This window comes from Pan paniscus, chromosome 5, assembly GCF_029289425.2.
Source record: "Pan paniscus chromosome 5, NHGRI_mPanPan1-v2.0_pri, whole genome shotgun sequence".
Classification (NCBI taxonomy): domain Eukaryota; kingdom Metazoa; phylum Chordata; class Mammalia; order Primates; family Hominidae; genus Pan; species Pan paniscus.
This window is the reverse complement of record NC_073254.2, coordinates 80,437,061-80,457,733: the sequence shown is the minus strand read 5'-3', so window position 1 is coordinate 80,457,733 and position 20,673 is coordinate 80,437,061. Positions and strand designations below refer to the sequence as shown.

The window sequence follows — 20,673 nt, the reverse complement described above, 5'->3', positions numbered from 1 at the left end:
ATAGCCTATGTATTAAAAAGTTTCCTAAAGGAAAAAAAAACTCTTTTTAATGAAAGAATTATTTTTGAAATTCCTTTAGAGATACTCTCATGAAAATCATCACTATGAAAATACAAATATGATCCTGCATGTAATTTTAGAGGTTTCCTGCCAAGTTGAAGCCCTTTCATGGACCCACTGAATTACTGCTGACATTTCCCTAACATTTCTTTCCAGTATGGCATTTGGGTTCATAGGTTTAAAATACAATGGAATGGGAAAAGCATTATTCTATAAATAATGTACTATTGTATTATTTGAGCTTATACTTACTTTTATTTGTAGAATTTTTGTATGTCAATTGCTTTCAAAGACTTTGTTACAGCTACACTGCCCATTTTGAAAGTTAATTACCATCTTATTTCTCTCAGTAATTACACAGACAATAAATGCAGGACTATAGCTAAAGGCAGGATACTAGCTAATCTGAAAGGAGGGGATTATATCCCTCCATAAGATGTGGGAGAGTTTAGGGATGATGAGAAGAAACTGAAAGATAAAATAATTTTTCTTATTTCTTTTTTTCCAGCTTTGTGCCTCACTCTTCTCTTACACCTGGGGAGTCAAGTCTGGATCCTCTGCTCCATATTTATTTAGCAAATAAAACACTGATCTCAAACAGCAACGGAACCTGTGTACTTGAGGTAAGGATAAGAGTCATGAGGAAAAAACAGGTTCTGTATTTTTATAATCTTGCCTCATTCCCTGCTTTCCATGGCAATTTTTGCTTCCTTATTCAAAATCTTTCACCATTCATTAACATCCTACTCTAGAGAATTTCAGGTTTTATCGTTTTTGGCTCTACTAAATGGTTCCAACCTCTTAAATTCACTTTAGATCCGCTAAAAGTGTGCTGAAATATCTCAATTTTTGTAGTCACAATTCTATGGGTTTTCACATTGTTGGTGTTACTTTGTCATAACATTATTTGGGCCTTGGAAAGAGAAAGAGATGCATTTAAATAATCCATTATTAAATGCATCTCTTTCTCTTTCAAGATGAAAGGGTTGAAAAATTTTTTTTTGAGTTAATGGATAAACATATACAGGTTTTTATTCTTCTAGAAGTGACCCTTTATTACTTCCCTAATAACTTTTCTTATTTTTTCAGACTGGAAAATTCTTCCTGAAACTTGACTTAATAGAGTTCTATTCTCTTCCTTTCTCTACTCCTCCTTCTACTGACAACTAGTTTTAAATGTAGTATTTTCTCATATTGATATTATCTTAATCATACATTCTCAGCTTTTTTGTTCTCTGTATTTTATTATGAGCTTATTTGCTTTTTCTCTTAGATTTGGCAACTAATAGGATATTGTTCTGAAGTAGCTTGATATCTGCTTGTTCTAGTATCCTGCCAATCTCCATTTCAATCATGTTACTATTTGTTTTGTCTGAACTTTTTTCTACAGAGCAGCTAGGAGAATATAGAGCATGGTAATTAAGAGGGTATTGTGTGACTTCACAATTTCTAAATTAAAATCTTGGCAACACTGCTGTCTTGAGTTCCTTAGGGTGTTGCTTTTCCAGCTGGAAACCTCTGTGGCCAGTGGCGCGTTTGCCTGAGTTTTGCTTGGGCCCACTGGCTCGTTCTGCCCCGTCAGCCTGCCAGGCTGTGCTTGGCTTGCACCACCGGCTAGGATCCCACGCCGGCCAAGGGTAAGCCAGGCACGGAGTGGCAAGGGATATGTGAGAAAGTGAGCGTGGGGTCCACCCACTGCGCACAGCCAGGCATGCTGGCTGCTGCAGCGCGGTGGGCAGCTCCAGGCACCGGCACAGGTGCGGGCTCTGTGTAAGGCTGTGGCTGGATCAGATATACCACAAGCAGCTTCCACTGTGGGCACCTGTGTCTGGATGAGGGGACTGCGGTGGCACCCAGAAGCTTTGAGACGCCAGGAACCACAGAGCCCCAAAGAGGGTGTCACGGCTCTGGCTCGGGGAGCCCCTAGGTCTGGCGTCCCCAAAGGGCCTCTTCAGCTCTTCTCTCCTTTTCATCGTCCACAGCATGGCGATCGGGGGGAGTTTCAGCCCTGTTTGTGTTACAGCTCTTTCATTCCCACCATTCAGTTGGTCTTGACTTCTTGTCCTGCCTCTTAAAAAAATGAGGTATGCGGACAACTGGAGGGTGAGCAAGGTGGAGAGGAGCTTTATTGAGCTACAGAACAGCTCAGAGGAGACCCCTAGTGGATCGCTCCTTTCTGCAGACAGGTCATCCTTATCACTCCAGGAGACCTGAAGTGGGTAGTTCCTTCTCACAGCTGGTAGTCCCGACATATGTCCGAGTCTGGCTGAGTCCAGGGTCTCAGTGGGCTCAGAAGGGAGGAAATATGCGCTTATTTGTCCATGGGCTGTCATTGGCAGGCCCGAAAAAAGCACCGTAAGTTCTCACTCTGGGTAGTGGACTCCAGCTGGAACTGACAACCCGGCCCCCAGGCTTCAGGCCATCCCTGCCTTGAAGGTGGGGTTTCACCTGGGATGCACCCCTTTCCACCCAAGGGCCTGTCTGCCTCTTGCCACCATCAACATGCTGTCCCCAGTGCCCAGGCTGTTTGTGTTGAGGGGTGCTGCAGGCCCATGCTGACCTGCTCTCACCACCCACCCCGCCCGCCAGCCTCCCTCCTGTGCTTGTTGGTGCCCAAGTCTGGAGGAGGCTGAGGCAGCAGGGAGCTGGTGTGTCAGTGCTGTCCCGAGTGCCCGCACACTTGGTAGAGTTGCAACAGTGCCCAGGCTTGGTCACAACTTTGCTCCATGCCAGAGTGGGTGCTAGAAGTGGGGAGAGGCCAGGGAGCAGGAGCAGGTACTTTCAAGCCTGCGATGGCAAGGAGCTTCCTGGGCCCCCAAAGAGTGCAGTGATGCTGGAGTCCAGAGCCACAGCTGGGTGGCTGCAGCTGTGCCAGGGAGCACGGGCTTCTGCCTCATCAACTAAGTAGGGGTCTGGGCTCTCGCCTGCACCTGGCTCCCACCAGCTCTGCAGAACATGCAACCCTGTCCATGTCTCACGCTGTGCAACCAGCATCCTTGCAGCAGCTGCTCCACACTGGTCGTCACTTCCATCACTAGTTACTAGCAATGTGACTAATGCCAATTATTTTAAATATAATAAATTTGAGTTTTTTCCTTTTTTCTGTGGCGGAAATAACTCATTAATGTGAGGATTAAATGAGAAAATGCATATTAAATACTTCACCAGAAACTTACTAAAAAATCTGTGGGCTCTCTACAAATAAAACAAACAAAATTTCTGCCTTTATCGTTTTTAAATTAAATTCAGGAAGACATGTAGTAAATAATAAATAAATGTGACCAAGTGTGTTGGCTCATGCCTTTAAGCTTAGCCTTTAATCTTAGACGCAGAGGTGGAGGATCGCTTGAGCCCAGGACTTAAAGACCAGCCTGCACAACATAGGGGGACGCCATTGCTACAAAATTTTTTTAAAAAACAACATATCCAACTGTGGTGGTGTAAACTGGTAGTCCCAGCTATTCAGGAGGCTGAGGTGGGAGGATTGCTTGAGGCTGGGAGGTTGAGGCTGCATTGATGAGCTGTGATGACACCACTGCACTGCAGCCTGGGTGACAGAATTGAGATCCTGCCTCAAAAAATAAATAACTAAATAAATAAAAGTAAAGTATATAGTGTCATAGAAGACACGAGTTAAGGAGAAAAAGCAAATACTTAAGAGTAGTGTATATTATAGTACATAAATTATATATCATAATAAAACGTTAATGATAGAAATAAACAAAGAATGGAAGATTAGAGAATATAGGAAGTACTAATGGGAAAGAGAAGTGGATAATCTTTTATGCTTTTATTTATTTTTATTTTTATTTTCCTCATTCTTGCTGTCATCTTAAGGGAAGTGGTTAATTGTTGGCTGTTTTATACAGAATAGTCAAGGAAGAGCTCACTGAGGTAATCAAATTTGAGCAGAAATTTGCAAGAGATGAGATATCCATGTAGCTAGTTGGGTGAAGAGCAATGCAAACAAAGAATAACCAGAGTAGACTTCCAGACAGGAGAATGCTTGGCATGTTCAGGAAGACAAGCAAGCAAAAAAGTGTAGCCAGAGGACAATGAATGAAAGAGGCTATAATATGAATTGAGGTCATGGAAATAACAAGGTAGGGTTGGGGAGGAAGTGGGACTGACTGCAAAACATTTTGTAGGTTGTTGTCAAAGATTTTGGCTTCTGTTTAAGAAAGACAGCAAATCATTGAAAAATTTTGAGCAGAGAAATGACCTTGTCTTCTTTTCAGTTTTACTGGGTCATTCTGACTGAGGTATAGAGAATAGACCAAATAAGACAAGAGTAGAAGGATAATTGCTTGATCAGTTCTTCCTGCCCGCTGCATAAATAAAGACCATGGCATTGCACTAAAGAAAAGTTTAATTGACACAAGGCCTGCCACACTACACAGAAGATGGGGTTGTTACTCAAATCAATCTCATCTCAGGCTTTTAGGTTAGCAGTTTTTCAAAGACAGTTTGAGGGAAGGGATGGGGTGGCCAGGTAATGGGTACTTGCTGCTGATTGGTTCAGGCAGAGATGAAATTGTAGGAGGGCACAGCTATCCTCTTAAGCTGAGTTGCTTCCATGTGGAGCCATAGGAGCAATCAGGTCCAGGTGTCAGACAGGCAAAAAACCTGAACAAATATCTCAAAAGGGCAATATACTATAGTGATGTTGCATATCTTGTGATCAGACCACACCTTAGCTCTTCCCCCTAGCCTGATAATGTTTCATTAGATTTACAAAGGTGGTTGAGTTTTGGGAGAGGCCTATTATCATTTAAAACTAAATTTTATATTGAATGGGTGCTGTGGCTCGTGCCTGTAATCCTTGTACTTTGGGAGGCCAAGGTGGGAGGATTGCTTGAATCCAGGAGTTTGATACAAGCCTGGGCAATATAGGGAGACCTCATCTCTATAAAAATAACAAAATAAGATAAAAGTCATAAACTAAATGTCTCTCCAAGTTAGCTTAGCCTAAGCTCAGGAATGTTGAAGGGAAAGGCAAGATGGGGCGGGGTGGTTAAATCAGATCTCTTTTACTGTCATAATTTTCTCCCTGATATAATTTGCAAAGGTAGTTTTAAACCCTGCTTTGGGCTCCATAGCACCTTACTCTTAAGGTGTTGGCTATAGAGATGGGAAAAGGCTGATGATCACTCTAGCTTCTTCCTGTTGACAAGAGGCATAGTTGTGGGGTTGAGGTGGGTTATGCACAAGGGAAATAAAAATAAAACCACTTTGCAGTTATCTGCATCTACTCATGGGGTTCCCAGTTAGTGTTCCTAGGCTTATGTGTCAAAGATGTTGATATCCTTACCAACAGTTTTAGCACAGCACTTAAATGAACTGCAGACTAGTCCTGAAACTAGATCAGTTCAGTTAAACAGCTGTTTCCAATATGAGGAGATGGCATCTCAGGTGGTCTAGGCTTCTGTCTGTGATGAAGGCAAATTGATTTTTAATAAGAGGCATTTCATAGAGACAGAAGAAAAATGAAGTTTAATGTTGGGCACAATTTATCCAGATGTTAGACTCAAAGAACTTTTAGTTATAGAAGAGGAAGGCACTGGCAATCTGACATATTCTTCTCACCTGTATAACAAGGACTAAGCTTCAGCTTGCAGGGCCTCAGGAAATATTTTGATGGGGTTACGACTAGATTTGCTAAAAATATGGAATGTAGATGACAGAGAGAAATCAAGGATGACTCCACAGTTGTTGGCACAAGCACTGAAACATTAAATTGCTATTAACTGGAATGGGGAAATCTTCAAGAGAATCAGGTTTTGCAGAAGTCAAGTTTGAAATACGGATAAACTTCCATGTAGAGTTGACAAGTAGCTAGCTGAATAGATGACTGGCCTTGTGATAGAATTAAGATTAATCATCACATAAACACTGTATATTCATGAGGTTATATAAGATCGCTAAGGGAGTGGGTGTAGATAAAGGAGTAAAATGCTGAATCCTAAAGTGATTCAATATTTAGTGGCCTTAACATGGAAGCTAACACTATTGTTATGACTCAGTAAATGACAGGACATTTGAATGCATCCATTATAATTTTTTAAAATTATAATCAAGTAACACTACTAACAGTGTATTTAATATGTAGAGAATCCTTTATAGATCCACGAAGTCCAGGGCTGAAGAAGTTGCTCAGAAATGTAATTAGGCACCCTAACTCTGTTTTCTTTCTATCCGTCCTCATTTGTCCATATGTTTGTCTCTTCATGTATACAAAGTAACGACTGCAATCCCAGGTGTTGTTCACAATACAGGTTGGAAGAAGCAAATATAGGAAAGGGACAAAGAAAAGAAGAGCCAAGCCAGTCAAGTCTGCTTATTTTAAAAACATTTCCTGGAAAGATTACTTAGAGATTTCTGTAGTTTCTGAAAGAATAGCTGCAAGAGTCTGGAAGTATACTTTGGCTTTTCATATTCTCTAGCAGGGGTCAGCACACATTCAAGGCAAAGGCCAAAGAGCACTGAAGACTTTGGGACCATGTGACCTTTCTCCCAACTACTTACCTGTGCCATTGCAGCGGGCAAACAGCCATAGACAATATGTAAATGAATGACTGTGGTTGTGTTTTAATAAACTTTATTTACAAAAGTAGGAAGGACTCCAATTTGATCTGTGGGCTTTAGTTTGCTGACCTCTGCTCTATAAAAGTGTGAGAAATTGGAAAAGGGCCAGTTTGTGGCTTTGAGGGTAGGTATTTCATAATTATAGTAGATGTATTCTAGGCAGCTACTATTAAGCAACACTGATTATCTCAGTAAACTGTAGAGGGAGAAGCACTGAATAATGGACAGCTTCACCACTTAATACCAGTGTGAACTTGGGCAAGTCACTTATCCTTCTAATGCCAAGTTTTCTCATCTATAAAACAGAGACATTAAAACCTACTTCGCCTACCTCTACAGATTAGTGGGAGAATTAAATGAAATAATGTGAAATAAAATGAAAATGCTTTGAAAACTCTCTGGTATTCACAAGTATGTGGTACTTCAGACTTGGCACAAAATGCATTCTGTAAAATACATTGAGCTTTTCTTTCCTCTTTTTTACAATGTCTTTTCATATAATTACAAAATGAAATATAGCACACTGCAAGAAGGTAAAGTGTTACCATTGTAGCCTAACCCTGCTTAGAAAAGTGGTGAGAGCAAAGTGAACTCAGATGTGAATTACTAGAAGATCTAAGTGAGAAAGCATTAGATATACAAAAGTCAAAAAATAAATCTTATGATGGATAGTTCAGAGAAAACACAACCCTAACAATGCAATGATTACGTTGTGGTAGCAAGAAAAATGCTTTATATAGTATCTTTATATGAGCCAACCTTTTTGACTTCTCATTTACTATTAAAAATACTATTTAATAAATTTCTGTAGATAGACATATTTGCTGTGTAACATTGAGGCTTTTATTTTATTAATTACATAAGCTACATGGAACACAGATTCAAGGGCCCTCAGTTATGGTCCTCGATTTATCCCTATTTACTAGTATCCTCTGAAATTCAGGGAAAATTATTTAACTTACTTGGGACTCAATTTCTTCACCTATGGAACATGGAAGTTAAACTAGGTATCATAAGATAATCTTCTAGTTTTTCAATTCTTTGTTTCTACTTGAGAAAATATAACTTACCTAGTGGTATATATTACATTCTTATAGTCATCCAAGTAGCATAATAAGTTATTAAGGAATAACTAATACATTTATAACACTGTTCAGAATGCATATTTCTTCTGCTCAAAAACCACACAAACAGCAACACTGACCTTTCAATGGAAAATGAGGATAGTAGTTGATATGCTAACCTGTAGCATAAAATGAAATTTGGAATATGATAGAGCATGAATAATAACATGCTCACCCGCACCAAGGGAGCTCTTTATACTATAGGAAAAAGAAGAAAATTTGTATTTTTGTCTTTATAGAGTTAGTGAGTATAAGTGCGGATTTCTTACATGCATACGTTGTCTAGTGGTGGAGTCCAGGCTCAGAAAAATTTTATTAGACATTGATTTTGAATTTTATTTAAGTATTTACACTTCCAAAATGCATTAACTTGTCAAGTGGAAATCAGGAACATTCATCTGTCTACTGATGAACGAGCAGAGAAAATCTGGTACCTATAAAGCATCCAGATAAGAATATAAGTACAAAGCATGCAGTTGCTTTGCATTCAGCATTGTAACAGGCACTTTCATAAACTCCTCATGAGCTCATTTTGCCTACTTTTTATTGGTTCTGTCCATAGAACTTTCAGGATTTTTTTTTGGTTTTTGGCAGTTAAGTGTTAGGCTCTGTGGCAAGTTTGAATCCCACTTCTATTACGTTAACAATTGTGTTACCTAAGACATATTGTTTACCATAATCTTTCTGTCATTAAATTTCCTCATATATAAAGTAAGAGAAGTTGTAAGAGAATTAGAGTGATGTGAGAACTAAAGAGTGTCTGCCACATTGTAAATATTCAATGACTTTAGCCACTAACTGAATTATAACCTTTCTTTCCATTCATTATTCTCTTTTATGCTTGGGAACTCTAACATCCATAATAATGGACTTTCTAAAATTTGGCCTCACAGTTCCTGGAACACCTACTAGTAAATTTTACTTATACTCTACTCGAATTATCCATAGGCACATTAGAACTGCTGACACAATCTTATTTGCATGTTAAAAAAATTTATTCTCCCTCTATGCAAAGAAGACTTGCAGATTATGAACATGAAAGAGAAAAATCAATTATAAGTCTGTTATAGTAAATCAGAGTAGAGATGGCAGTATTTGCGCTTGTTCAGTCATAATGAAGTTGTAGAGAAACAGAGATCAGACTAGATTTTTCAAGTAAAACTCACCTCCCACTTGCCCCAAAGAGGGAAAACAAGACAGGATTTTTTTTTTTTTTCCATTCATGTTAGGTGTCCATTATAGCCCATCTGGTGTATATGCCATCCTCATTCAAGGACCAAAGCTAATATTACTTTTCACAGTAGCTGGAGGAAATAACACACTGGAGGATATCATAGTGGATTAAGTACTTTGGTCCAGAAATGATGTGCATTCTTCCACCCACACCTCACGGACTGAAACTCACCACCCAGCCCCATCCTCCAGACAGAATTCAGGAAGTGCAACTACCTTGTGTCCAGAAGGTGGGCTGGAGAATGAGGATATTTTTCAACAGCACAAATAATGGTCACATCTGTCTTCATTGTCACCAAAAACTTGGTTGATCCTCTTTTTTACAGGGGTCTCCCATTAATCACAGTAATTTATTCCTGCGAATTAGAGGTTTGTGTGTGAAAATACTAACAAGTAGTCTATTTCTTAATAATTTAAATGAAAAATATTCCTAATGAGTTACACATCAGTCAAATATTTACAACCAATATATTACTTTTTAAAATGCATTGAAGAATACACATTATGAACTATTGCCTAAGTATATAAATTGCTTACATCTTTGGTTCTTAACTACCAAACAATTAATACGGTTGTTAACAAGCAGTTCTTCGGCATTCAGTAAGTTTTCTTCCATTGATACAGCTTTTCTCAATAATTTTTATACAAATTTCTTTATTGTTTGGAGGACTTGTTTTACTATTTTAGACAAGTACTATAGAAATATAAAAAGTAACGTGGCAAGATGTTCAACACAAGTACAAAGTCACAGAATATTTTAACTGACAATGACACTGTGATGTGCTTCATATAAGAATGGTATTTCTTTTGTTGATACTCTGCAAGTTTTCAAGATATCTGCATATGATTTAGAAGTTCTGTCAAATGTATTTGTTATGCAACCTGAGACTTTCACATATACCATTTTTGCTAAAATATTGCTATTGAGTTTTTGAAATTTTTTTAGATAAATATTGGTCAAAATATTTACATTGAGAAATATGTAAGTTCTACTAAGTTTGGATAGAAAAAGCAGAAAAATGCTCTATTAAGAAAATATTAATGGAGAAGATGTTCCATAAGGTGTAACTGTTTACTTCTTCTGTTTCTCCTGTTTCCCCAGGCGGGGGGAACACAAAGTCCCAAGCAATCTTAGTATCTAACTAAAATCCATGAATCTAGGTAATGTGATAGTCTCCAAATGAAGTCTGGATGTGATTCCTATTGACCTAAGTGTCAATGATCCCCTTTCCCCTACCAAATATTACATAGTGAAGCAGACACAAGACAACCACAGTGACCATTTTGACATGGGAAGAACAGGAGATATAATGGTCATTGATCAACAGCAATTCTGAAATCCAGCTGTGTGGAATTTATGAGGTGCTTTTACACTGGAAGTGTATTCCTTGATTAGACCCTAATTTCACTTCCTAGGATTAGCAATCCAGTTCTGTACCTTGTTCTCCATCATCCATGGGATTGACCTTTGGGAGTTCTTTAACTTTCTATTATCCTTCTTGTCTTCACTTAAAGTGGGAATTTGAGAATTTGTCTTCTCTGGAGGCTGTGCAGGATTTTTTTATAGGCTTGTTTTACATCTTTAGAATATTGAGGTCATTTTATTTTTTATTCCAGAGAGGTAGATTACTTAGTGGAATTATAGCCTCAAAAGGTTCATTGCCCATTGCCCTACGCACAAGACAAATCAATACACCAAGACATCAGGTTGCAGCAGAGAAGGAGGTTTAATTGTAGGGCCGCCAAACAAAGAGACAGGAGGAAACCTGAAGGCTGTCTTCTTGAGGAGTTTGAGGGTAGGGTTTTTAAAGGTTTTGGAGTGGACTGATGTGTGGAGATTGTTGATTAGTTGAAGAGTGCAGGGTGCAGTCATGAGACAGGGAGAAGAAGAAACTGCATTCTCATGCTGATTTAGTTCTCATGTGGGGTTTTTGGGTTGGCATCGTCTGTTCTGCTGGAATTCAGGATTCTTAAAAGTCTTATGATTCTAACTTTAGATATCCTACCTAGAAGAACAATGGACATGCAAATGGTCGATATCTAGTGACTTTGATTTTGGTTACAAGGAAGTGAATCAAATTGCAGCCTGACTAATGCATACTTGTAACTATATTTCTGTCCAGAATTCTTGTTAACCCTGTGATGACAGCTTCAGAATAACCCCCTTAAAGATTCAAGTCTTTTGTGTGTGTGTGATAACTTCTGGTTATAAAACATACTATTCTTTTAATGATATGACTCTCCCTTTAGATTTAATTTTGGGTACCTTGATCCTGCCAGGAATCTGTAGAACAGGCTTACCTTCAGTCTCATTTCCTTGCACTATTTGTTCAACTGAAAGGATTGACTGAGCATCATCTTAAACTACTGTATAGTTTTAACAGTGAGTGTGATAGTCATACACTTGACTTTACTGTGAATCTGAGTTTTGATTGACCTTTGCTGATCAAATCATTTCTCAATTTTGCTTTTTAATGGTTGTGGTTAAAAATGTGTTTCAACCCTACACACCCCTAAAATTCTAAACAATGCCATCATATTTTTGCATGAAAACCATTGAATTATTTTCCAAGCTCATCTCTTTCCTATAGTACTGTGTCTGGAATTGGTGGGTTCTTGGTCTCACTGACTTCAAGAATGAAGCCGCGGACCCTCGCGGTGAGTGTTACAGCTCTTAAGGTAGCGCGTCTGGAGTTGTTCGTTCCTCCCGGTGGGCTCCTGGTCTTGCTGGGCTCAGGAGTGAAGCTGCAGATCTTCGCGGTGAGTGTTACAGCTCATAAAAGCAGCATGGACCCAAAGAGTGAGCAGTAGCAAGATTTATTGCAAAGAGCGAAAGAACAAAGCTTCCACACTGTGGAAGGGGACCCCAGCGGGTTGCCATTGCTGGCTTGGGCAGCCTGCTTTTATTCTCTTATCTGGCCCCACCCACATCCTGCTGATTGGTAGAGCCGAGTGGCCTGTTTTGTCAGGGTGCTGATTGGTGCGTTTACAATCCCTGAGCTAGATACAAAGGTTCTTCACATCCCCATTAGATTAGTTAGATACAGAGTTTCCACACACAGGTTCTCCAAGGCCCCACCAGAGCAGCTAGATACGGAGTGTCGATTGGTGCACTCACAAACCTTGAGCTAAACACAGGGTGCTGATTGGTGTATTTACAATCCCTGAGCTAGACATAAAGGTTCTCCAAGGCCCCACCAGAGCAGCTAGTTACAGAGTGTCGATTGGTGCACTCACAAACCTTGAGTTAAACACAGGGTGCTGATTGGTGTATTTACAATCCCTGAGCTAGACATAAAGGTTCTCCAAGGCCCCACCAGAGCAGCTAGATACAGAGTGTCGACTGGTGCACTCACAAACCTTGAGCTAGACACAGGGTGCTGATTGGTGTGTTTACAATCCCTGAGCTAGATATAAAGACTCTCCACGTCCCCACCAGACTCAGGAGCCCAGCTGGCTTCACCTAGTGGATCCAGCACCGGGGCTGCAGGTGGAGCTGCCTGCCAGTCCTGCGCCGTGCGCTCACATTCCTCAGCCCTTGGGTGGTCGATGGGACTGGGTGCCGTGGAGCAGGGGGTGGTGCTCGCTGGGGAGGCTCCGGCGGCACAGGAGCTCATGGAATGGGTAGGAGGCTTAGGCATGGCGGGCTGCAGGTCCCGAGCCCTACCCCGCGGGAAGGCAGCTAAGGCTCGGTGAGAAATCGAGCGCAGCATCGGTGGGCTGGCACTGCTGGGGGACCCAGTTCACTCTCCGCAGCCACTGGCCTGGGTGCTAAGTCCCTCATTGCCCGGTGCCAGCAGGGCTGGCCAGCTGCTCCGAGTGTGGGGCCGCCAAGACCACGCCCACCCGGAACTCCAGCTGACCCAGAACTCCAGCTGGCCCGCAAGCGCTGCAGGCAGCCCCGGTTCCTGCTCGCGCCTCTCCCTCCACACCTCCCTGCAAGCTGAGGGAGTGGGCTGCAGCCTTGGCCAGCCCAGAAAGGGGCTCCCACAGTGCAGCGGCGGCCGAAGGGCTCCTCAAGTGCCGCCAAAGTGGGAGCCCAGGCAGAGGAGGCGCCAAGAGTGAGCGAGGGATGTGAGGACTGCCAGCACGCTGTCACCTCTCAGTACCATTACAAATGCAACCATCACAAATTCTCTTTGTTAAACTTGTTCAACTTTTGACCTAAAGCTACAAGTTCACTGGGATATTTTCTCTCTTTCATGGTATCACAAGTGACAGTTTTATGTTTCACTCTTGCATAATACAAATTGCCATTCTTACAGCCTCCAGTAAGAGTTCCCTTGCTGTTTACTGCCCAGACTTAAAGTAAATACTGTGCATTTTATTGTCATTGTTACAGTAGCACCAATTTCAGGTAATCAATATTTATATGAAGATAAACTGGGAAAGGAAAGAGATGAAACAAAGAAAGAGAAAGAAAGAGAAAGAAAGAAAGGGCAGAGAGAGAAAGAAAGGCAGGCTGAAAGAAGGAAAGAAAGAAAGAAAAGAAAACCTGAAATATATTGGTTTTTAACAAGACAGTTTTTGTGTGTGTGTGTGTGTTTTTTTTTACATAATATGCCCATTTCCATTGAGCCGGGGGCTCTCTGTTCTTATGAGTCCATACAATACATAAAACACTGCCGAGAACACACATAGTCAATATGTATCTATTATTACTATTACTATCATTATTAATTACAACTTTGAGGCTGGGATATTTGTTACTATCTTTGAATTTGTTATTTTGTAAATTAGTCATTCCTCACTTTTGACCTCTTTACTCCATTCCTGGTCTGTATTCTAATCTACTCCTTATTCAAGTCCATGGCTTGTTTTAGGTATACAAATACAATTGATTTCAATGGTCAGAGGAGCTTTAATTAAAAAATTAGGGTTTGTTTAAAACAGATTCAATTATACAGGGAGTGGATTAAGGTTTAGTTTATTCATTGTATCTATCCCTGTATAGACTCTCACCCTTATCAGAGGGATCATGTGAGTTCCACAGTACATCATCTAGGCTTTTGGACATTCCAGACTTCCCAGTGATATGAGATTACTAAATGCATATAGAAGATAACAACAACAACAAGAAAACAAAGACTATGATCTTGGCCTTAGAATTCAAGCAAACTCTAGGTAGTGGCTCTGTTTTAGCCCCTAAATATGGCAAGGTCTGAGCCAGAAATGAATTTGATGAACTGTGTGACTTGATGAACTACAAATACAAGAACCAAATAATCACTGTGAGATTTTAGACCTCAAAAATCTCCCAGGACTGAATAGTCTGACTATAAGTGCTTTGTATCATCGTCTAGGAGGTTCAAAACGTGTACAGGAGATGATTTTTGTGGAACCTCTTAGGGACTAAGAGACTATACACATCACTACACAGGCTTCAGTGATTTAGATCATGATTGCTACCTGGAAGCTGCTATCTGGAAGCTACATTTGAAAAATCTGCAATTAAAGGAAGGGAAGGAATAATTTCAGAACATCCACAGGAAAGTTCAGTAAAGATAAAATAGTTTTGGTAACTGAAAAATATTACATTTGCAAATGATTATTGCGATGTAGAATTCCAAGAGCAATTTTAGATAGACAATTGTTACATTTAACTTCAGGGACTACATTAAGAACCTTTTCTTGAGAAATTTGCCTTGCTTAATGGCTTTAGAGCTAAATGGAAATCATTGTCACTGTAATTTCAAATATAAAACAAAACAAAATAGTTAGATGCAAGTTTTCAATTTGCATATAAGCAATTGTGTTTAATTTTCAGAAACTTAACTCAAACTAGTTAAATTTCATTTATTCGGTAAACATAAAAATAGAAAACATGTATGTTATAATTATATGAGACTATTTCACAACCTCTCTTTGCCTAAAATATGCGGTATTATATTGACATTTTCACACCAGAACTTTCCTTTTGTTAACTGAGGCAAGTCACAAAATTAACATGTTTTTGTTGTTCATATTGGAAAGATTTAAAAGTAAGCAAATGAAAGCTGGATAAATTTGTAATTATCTGAATCCTCCATTATGCCTGCATTAGTTTTCTGTTGCTATAACAAATTGCCACAACCTTAGTGAAATAAAACAACACAAATAGATTATCTCACAGTTTCAAGAGGTCAGAATTTGGTGATTTCAGCTAGTTTCTCTGCTCCAAGTCTCCCCAGGAAGAAGTCGAAATGTTGACAGAGTACCATGGCTTTTCGGGGAATATAAGATAATCTGTTTCCTTGCTCGCTCAGATTGCTGGCAGAATTCAGTGCATTTTGATTTTGAGATTGAGGTCCCTGTTTTCCTTCTGACAATTGGCTTGAGGTCTTCTCAGCCTCTAGAGGCAGCCCACTTTCCCTGTATAACAGCCCCCTTCCTCTAGGTTGAAATTTTCTCAGGCTTTGAATTTCTCCCCTCCCTCCCTTTTCCAGAGCATCTGTATTATTCAGGGCTCACTAGAGGAACAACATTAATAGAATAGATGTGTATATAAAGGGGAGTTTATTAAGGAGAATTGACTCACACGATCACAAGGTGACGTCCCACAGTAGGCCGTCTGAAAGCTGAGGAGCAAGGAAGCCAGTCCAAGTCCCAAAATCTGAAAAGTAGGGAAGCCAACAGTGCAATCTTTAGTCTCTGGCCAAAGGCCCAAGAGCCCCTGACATACAGTAGTGTAAGTCCAAAAGGTCCAAAGCTGAAGAACTTGCAGTTCGGTGTTCAAGAGCAGGAACCATCCAGCACAGAAGAAAAATGAAGGCAGGAGGACTCAGCGGGTCTGCTCTTCCACCTTCTCCTGCCTGCTTTATTCTAGCTGCTCTGGCAGCTGATAGATGATGCCCACCCAGATTGAGGGTGGGTCTGCCTCTCCCTATGCACACTAACTCAAATGTTAATCTCCTTTGGCAACACCCTCACAAACACACCCAGGAACAATACTTTGCATCCTTCGATCCAATCAAGCTGACACTCAATATTAACCATCACAGCATCTTTCTGAATTCAGCTGAAAAAAGGCTCTCCTCCTTTAAGGACTAGAGTGATTAGACTGAAACTGTCTAATCCAGGATAGTCTCCTCATCATACCCTTCATCACCTCTGCAAAGTTTCTTTTAGCATGTAAGCTGACATATTCATAGGTGCAATATCAAGGGATTGAAGATTAAGGGGGCAAAACTGCCAACCCCAATACTAAGTCATTTTAAAATACAGGGTTTAATGTAAACATAACATTCCCATACTGATATCTATCAGGGGAACTTTCATTGCTTTTGTGTAAGTTTGAGATTTCTATATAGCCACTAAGTGTGTCTCTTCTATGCCTAATATCATTATTTTAGAAAATATTTTCTCAGATTCTTGAACTGTAATATGAGATATTGAATTAAGTTGTAATGTTTACTTTAATTGCTGTTTGAGAATATCTGCTTGTCTGCCTATCTATCTATCCATCCATCTATCATATACTTACCTGTAGTTAATTATTTAGGAATAGGATGCATTAATTCCTAAAAGCAGAACATTCTTCCATGTGATTACTCCCTTGCTTCCCACTCAACATGAGCCTATGTTCAAGAAAGGTGAGTTATGCTAGGTTATACAAGAGAGACAGAGAAAATACCAATTCTCTTCTGTCTCACTTTATTCCAAAAGTAAACACTATGCACCATTTATGACTCATTGGACGTCTACTGCATGTTAGACATCATCTAAGAAATGTACATACATTACTTTTAATTCACAAAATAATTCCATGTTTATTTAACAATGATTCATATGTACATACTCAAGACTCTGAACTGAACTGATTAAATGGCAAATCCAGGCTAACCTATTATCGCTTCAATTTTTTTTTCAAAAAGTTTTTAGTGAATACCTATTATGTATTAAACTTTCCCCTAGGCACAATACTATACTAAAAATTTGTAAGTGTAAATTCATAAAAATTATTTATCTCAGCTGTCCTTTAAAGATAAATTTATTTATTATAAACAATTGTTAAAAATTACCCAAATTATTTTGAGCTGAAGCCACCTGAAATATCTGCATTAAATTTTAATGTAGTTCATTTCAAGGGATAAACATTCATTTTATATAAGCAGTTTAAAAATTAAGGCAAATGATTTTAAAATAATAATATATATGCAAAATGTTTTTCATGTTAGTTCCTCCTGGATGATGACTTCGCTGTCCCCTGCTTTCTACTAGGTTCCTACGAAAAATAGAGATTGAGAAAATTACAACCAAGTCTTTGGAGGTTATCCAGCAGGACATTGTCCATCAACTGCATCAGCTTGTGTGCCCAGAGCTCAGACTCTTTCTTTCCTCCCAATTCTGTAATTAGAAGTAAGGTCTACTGTTTGCCTGGCCATATCTCAAATTAAGGTATTAAAAAGGAGAATCGCCAAGCGTGGAGGCCCAGGCCTACAATCTCAGTACTTTGGGAGTCTGAGGTGGGAGAATCACATGAGCCCAGGATTTTGAGACCAGCCTGGGCAACATAGACAGATCTCAGCTGTACGAATAATTTGAAAATAAGTCGGGTGGTGTTGTGCATGCTTATAGTTCCAGCTACTTGGGAGGGTGATGTTGGGAGGACCACCGGACCCGGGAGGTTGAGGCTGCAATGAGCTGTAGCTGCCCCACTGCACTCCTGCCTGGGTGACAGAGAGATACTGTTTCAAAACCAGAAAAAAAAAAAAGAAAGATTATTCCTATATAGTAAGAGATATTCATTAAAAATGTGGTCTTACTCTTGATTAACTCAAGAAATGCAACAATCTTAACAATGATAGTCTGCTTTGAAGTACGTTTTTCTCCAATGCAGTAATCCAAACCAGGTGTCCCAAATATTTATTCTTATTATTCCAAGGAAAAATAATTTTAACACCACCATCCCATAAAACTGTTGTATAGATCTTAAATAAGAAAAAATATGCAAATTACTTACCATAATTGAATAATGTATAAAAGAATGTAGCTACTACTATTATTTTAATAATAATATTACAATAATAATGGAAAACATGTCTAAGGAAAATTTGATTAATAACAGAAGTAATTTTGAAATCTCTAAATCAGAAAATTTATAAAAAGTTGATGTATTTCAAGGTAATTTAAGTTGGTGCTCTAACTTATGGCTAACCTGATACAGAGCAACTGTTTTCAGTGTAGCCTGTAGAAATAAAGAAGAAAAATATAAAGTTCAAATTTCTCATCTCCAAAGGTTCTCCTCTGTGTCTAACCTGTATGAAGAAAACAATGGATTAACCAACTGGGGAGAAGAGTGAGCCCCAGAGAGAATCAGCTGAGAAGGACAAACGATTCTGTCTCATTCTGGTCTCCGTTTAGATATCCCTTTATTGCTGACATAAACTGGAAAAGTTGTTCAGTAAAATTTATAGGCATCTCTGTCTTGTGCTTGGAGACTTGGGAACTGCTTATTTTTTGTTTTGTTTAGTTTTATTATTGTTTCTATAATGTGCCACAATATTTGCCACAAGGAAAGATTAGTGAAAGCATAAAACCACAGCTTTATAAACACCTGTTAATTAATTCACTTAACTTCTCTTCATTGAATGCTATGATTATCTGTATTTGGTGATTCATCATATTAGAACTCAGTAAAAGAGACACATCAAGGAAACATTTAAAAATAAAAATTATACTTTACAGACAAGCAAATGCTGAGAGATTTTGTCACCACCAGGCCTGCCCTAAAAGAGCTCCTGAAGGAAGCACTAAACATGGAAAGGAACGACCAATACCAGCCGCTGCAAAATCACGCCAAAATGTAAAGACCATCGAGACTAGGAAGAAACTGCATGAACTAACAAGCAAAATAACCAGCTAACATCATAATGACAGGATCAAATTCACACATAACAATATTAACTTTAAATGTAAATGGACTAAATGCTCCAATTAAAAGACACAGACTGGCAAATTGGATAGAGTCAAGACCCATCAGTGTGCTGTATTCAGGAAACCCATCTCACGTGTAGAGACACACATAGGCTCAAAACAAAAGGATGGAGGAAATGGAAAACAAAAAAAGGCAGGGGTTGCAATCCTAGTCTCTGATAAAACAGACTTTAAACCAACAAAGATCAAAAGAGACGAAGAAGGCCATTACATAATGGTAAACGGATCAATTCAACAAGAAGAGCTAACTATCCTAAATATATATGCACCCAATACAGGAGCACCCAGATTCATAAAGCAAGTCCTGAGTGACCTACAAAGAGACTTAGACTCCCACACATTAATAGTGGGAGACTTTAACACCCCACTGTCAACATTAGACAGATCAACGAGACAGAAAGTCAACAAGGATACCCAGGAATTGAACTCAGCTCTGCACCAAGCGGACCTAATAGACATCTACAGAACTCTCCACCCCAAATCAACAGAGTATACATTTTTTTCAGCACCACACCACACCTATTCCAAAATTGACCACATAGTTGGAAGTAAAGCTCTCCTTGGCAAATGTAAAAGAACAGAAATTATAACAAACTATCTCTCAGACCACAGTGCAATCAAACTAGAACTCAGGATTAAGAATCCCACTCAAAACTGCTCAACTAAATGGAAACTGAACAACCTGCTCCTGAATGACTACTGGGTACATAACGAAATGAAGGCAGAAATAAAGATATTCTTTGAAACCAACAAGAACAAAGACACAACATACCAGAATCTCTGGGACACATTCAAAGCAGTGTGTAGAGGGAAATTTATAGCACTAAATGCCCACAAGAGAAAGCAGGAAAGATCCAAAATTGACACCCTAACATCACAATTGAAAGAACCGGGAAAGCAAGAGCAAACACATTCAAAAGCTAGCAGAAGGCAAGAAATAACTAAAATCAGAGCACAACTGAAAAGAGACAAAAAAACCCTTCAAAAAATTAATGAATCCAGGAGCTCGTTTTTTTGAAAGGATCAACAAAATTGGTAGACCACTAGCAAGACTAATAAAGAAAAAAAGAGAGAAGAATCAAATAGACGCAATAAAAAATGATAAACGGGATATCACCACCAATCCCACAGAAATACAAACAACCATCAGAGAATACTACAAACACCTCTATGCAAATAAACTAGAACATCTAGAAGAAATGGATAAATTCCTTGACACATACACCCTCCCAAGACTAAACCAGGAAGAAGTTGAATCTCTGAATAGACCAATAACAGGATCTGAAATTGTGGCAATAATCAATAGCTTACCAACCAAAAAGAGTCCAGGACCAGATGGATTCACAGCCGAATTCTACCAGAGGTACAAGGAGGAACTGGTACCATTCCTTCTGAAACTATTCCAATCAATAGAAAAAGAGGGAATCCTCCCTAACTCATTTTATGAGGCCAGCATCATCCTGATACCAAAGCCAGGCAGAGACACAACCAAAAAAGAGAATTTTAGACCAATATCCTTGATGAACATTGATGCAAAAATCCTCAATAAAATACTGGCAAACCAAATCCAGCAGCACATCAAAAAGCTTATCCACCATGATCAAGTGGGCTTCATCCCTGGGATGCAAGGCTGGTTCAATATACAGAAATCAATAAATGTAATCCAGCATATAAACAGAACCAAAGACAAAAACCACATGATTATCTCAATAGATGCAGAAAAGGCCTTTGACAAAATTCAACAACACTTCATGCT

The 20,673-nt window shown here is 39.3% G+C and overlaps 1 protein-coding gene across 1 annotated transcript in view; it reads left to right on the top strand.

Moving 5' to 3' along the window:
- Positions 1–562: 562 nt before the first annotated feature.
- LOC100974207 (eyes shut homolog) overlaps positions 563–20,673 on the top strand; it is a 1,877,183-nt gene continuing 1,857,072 nt past the window's right edge. The window contains exon 1 of the mRNA XM_063605324.1: positions 563–683. The gene's annotated coding sequence lies outside the window, so the exon portion shown is untranslated. The remainder of the gene's footprint in view (positions 684–20,673) is intronic.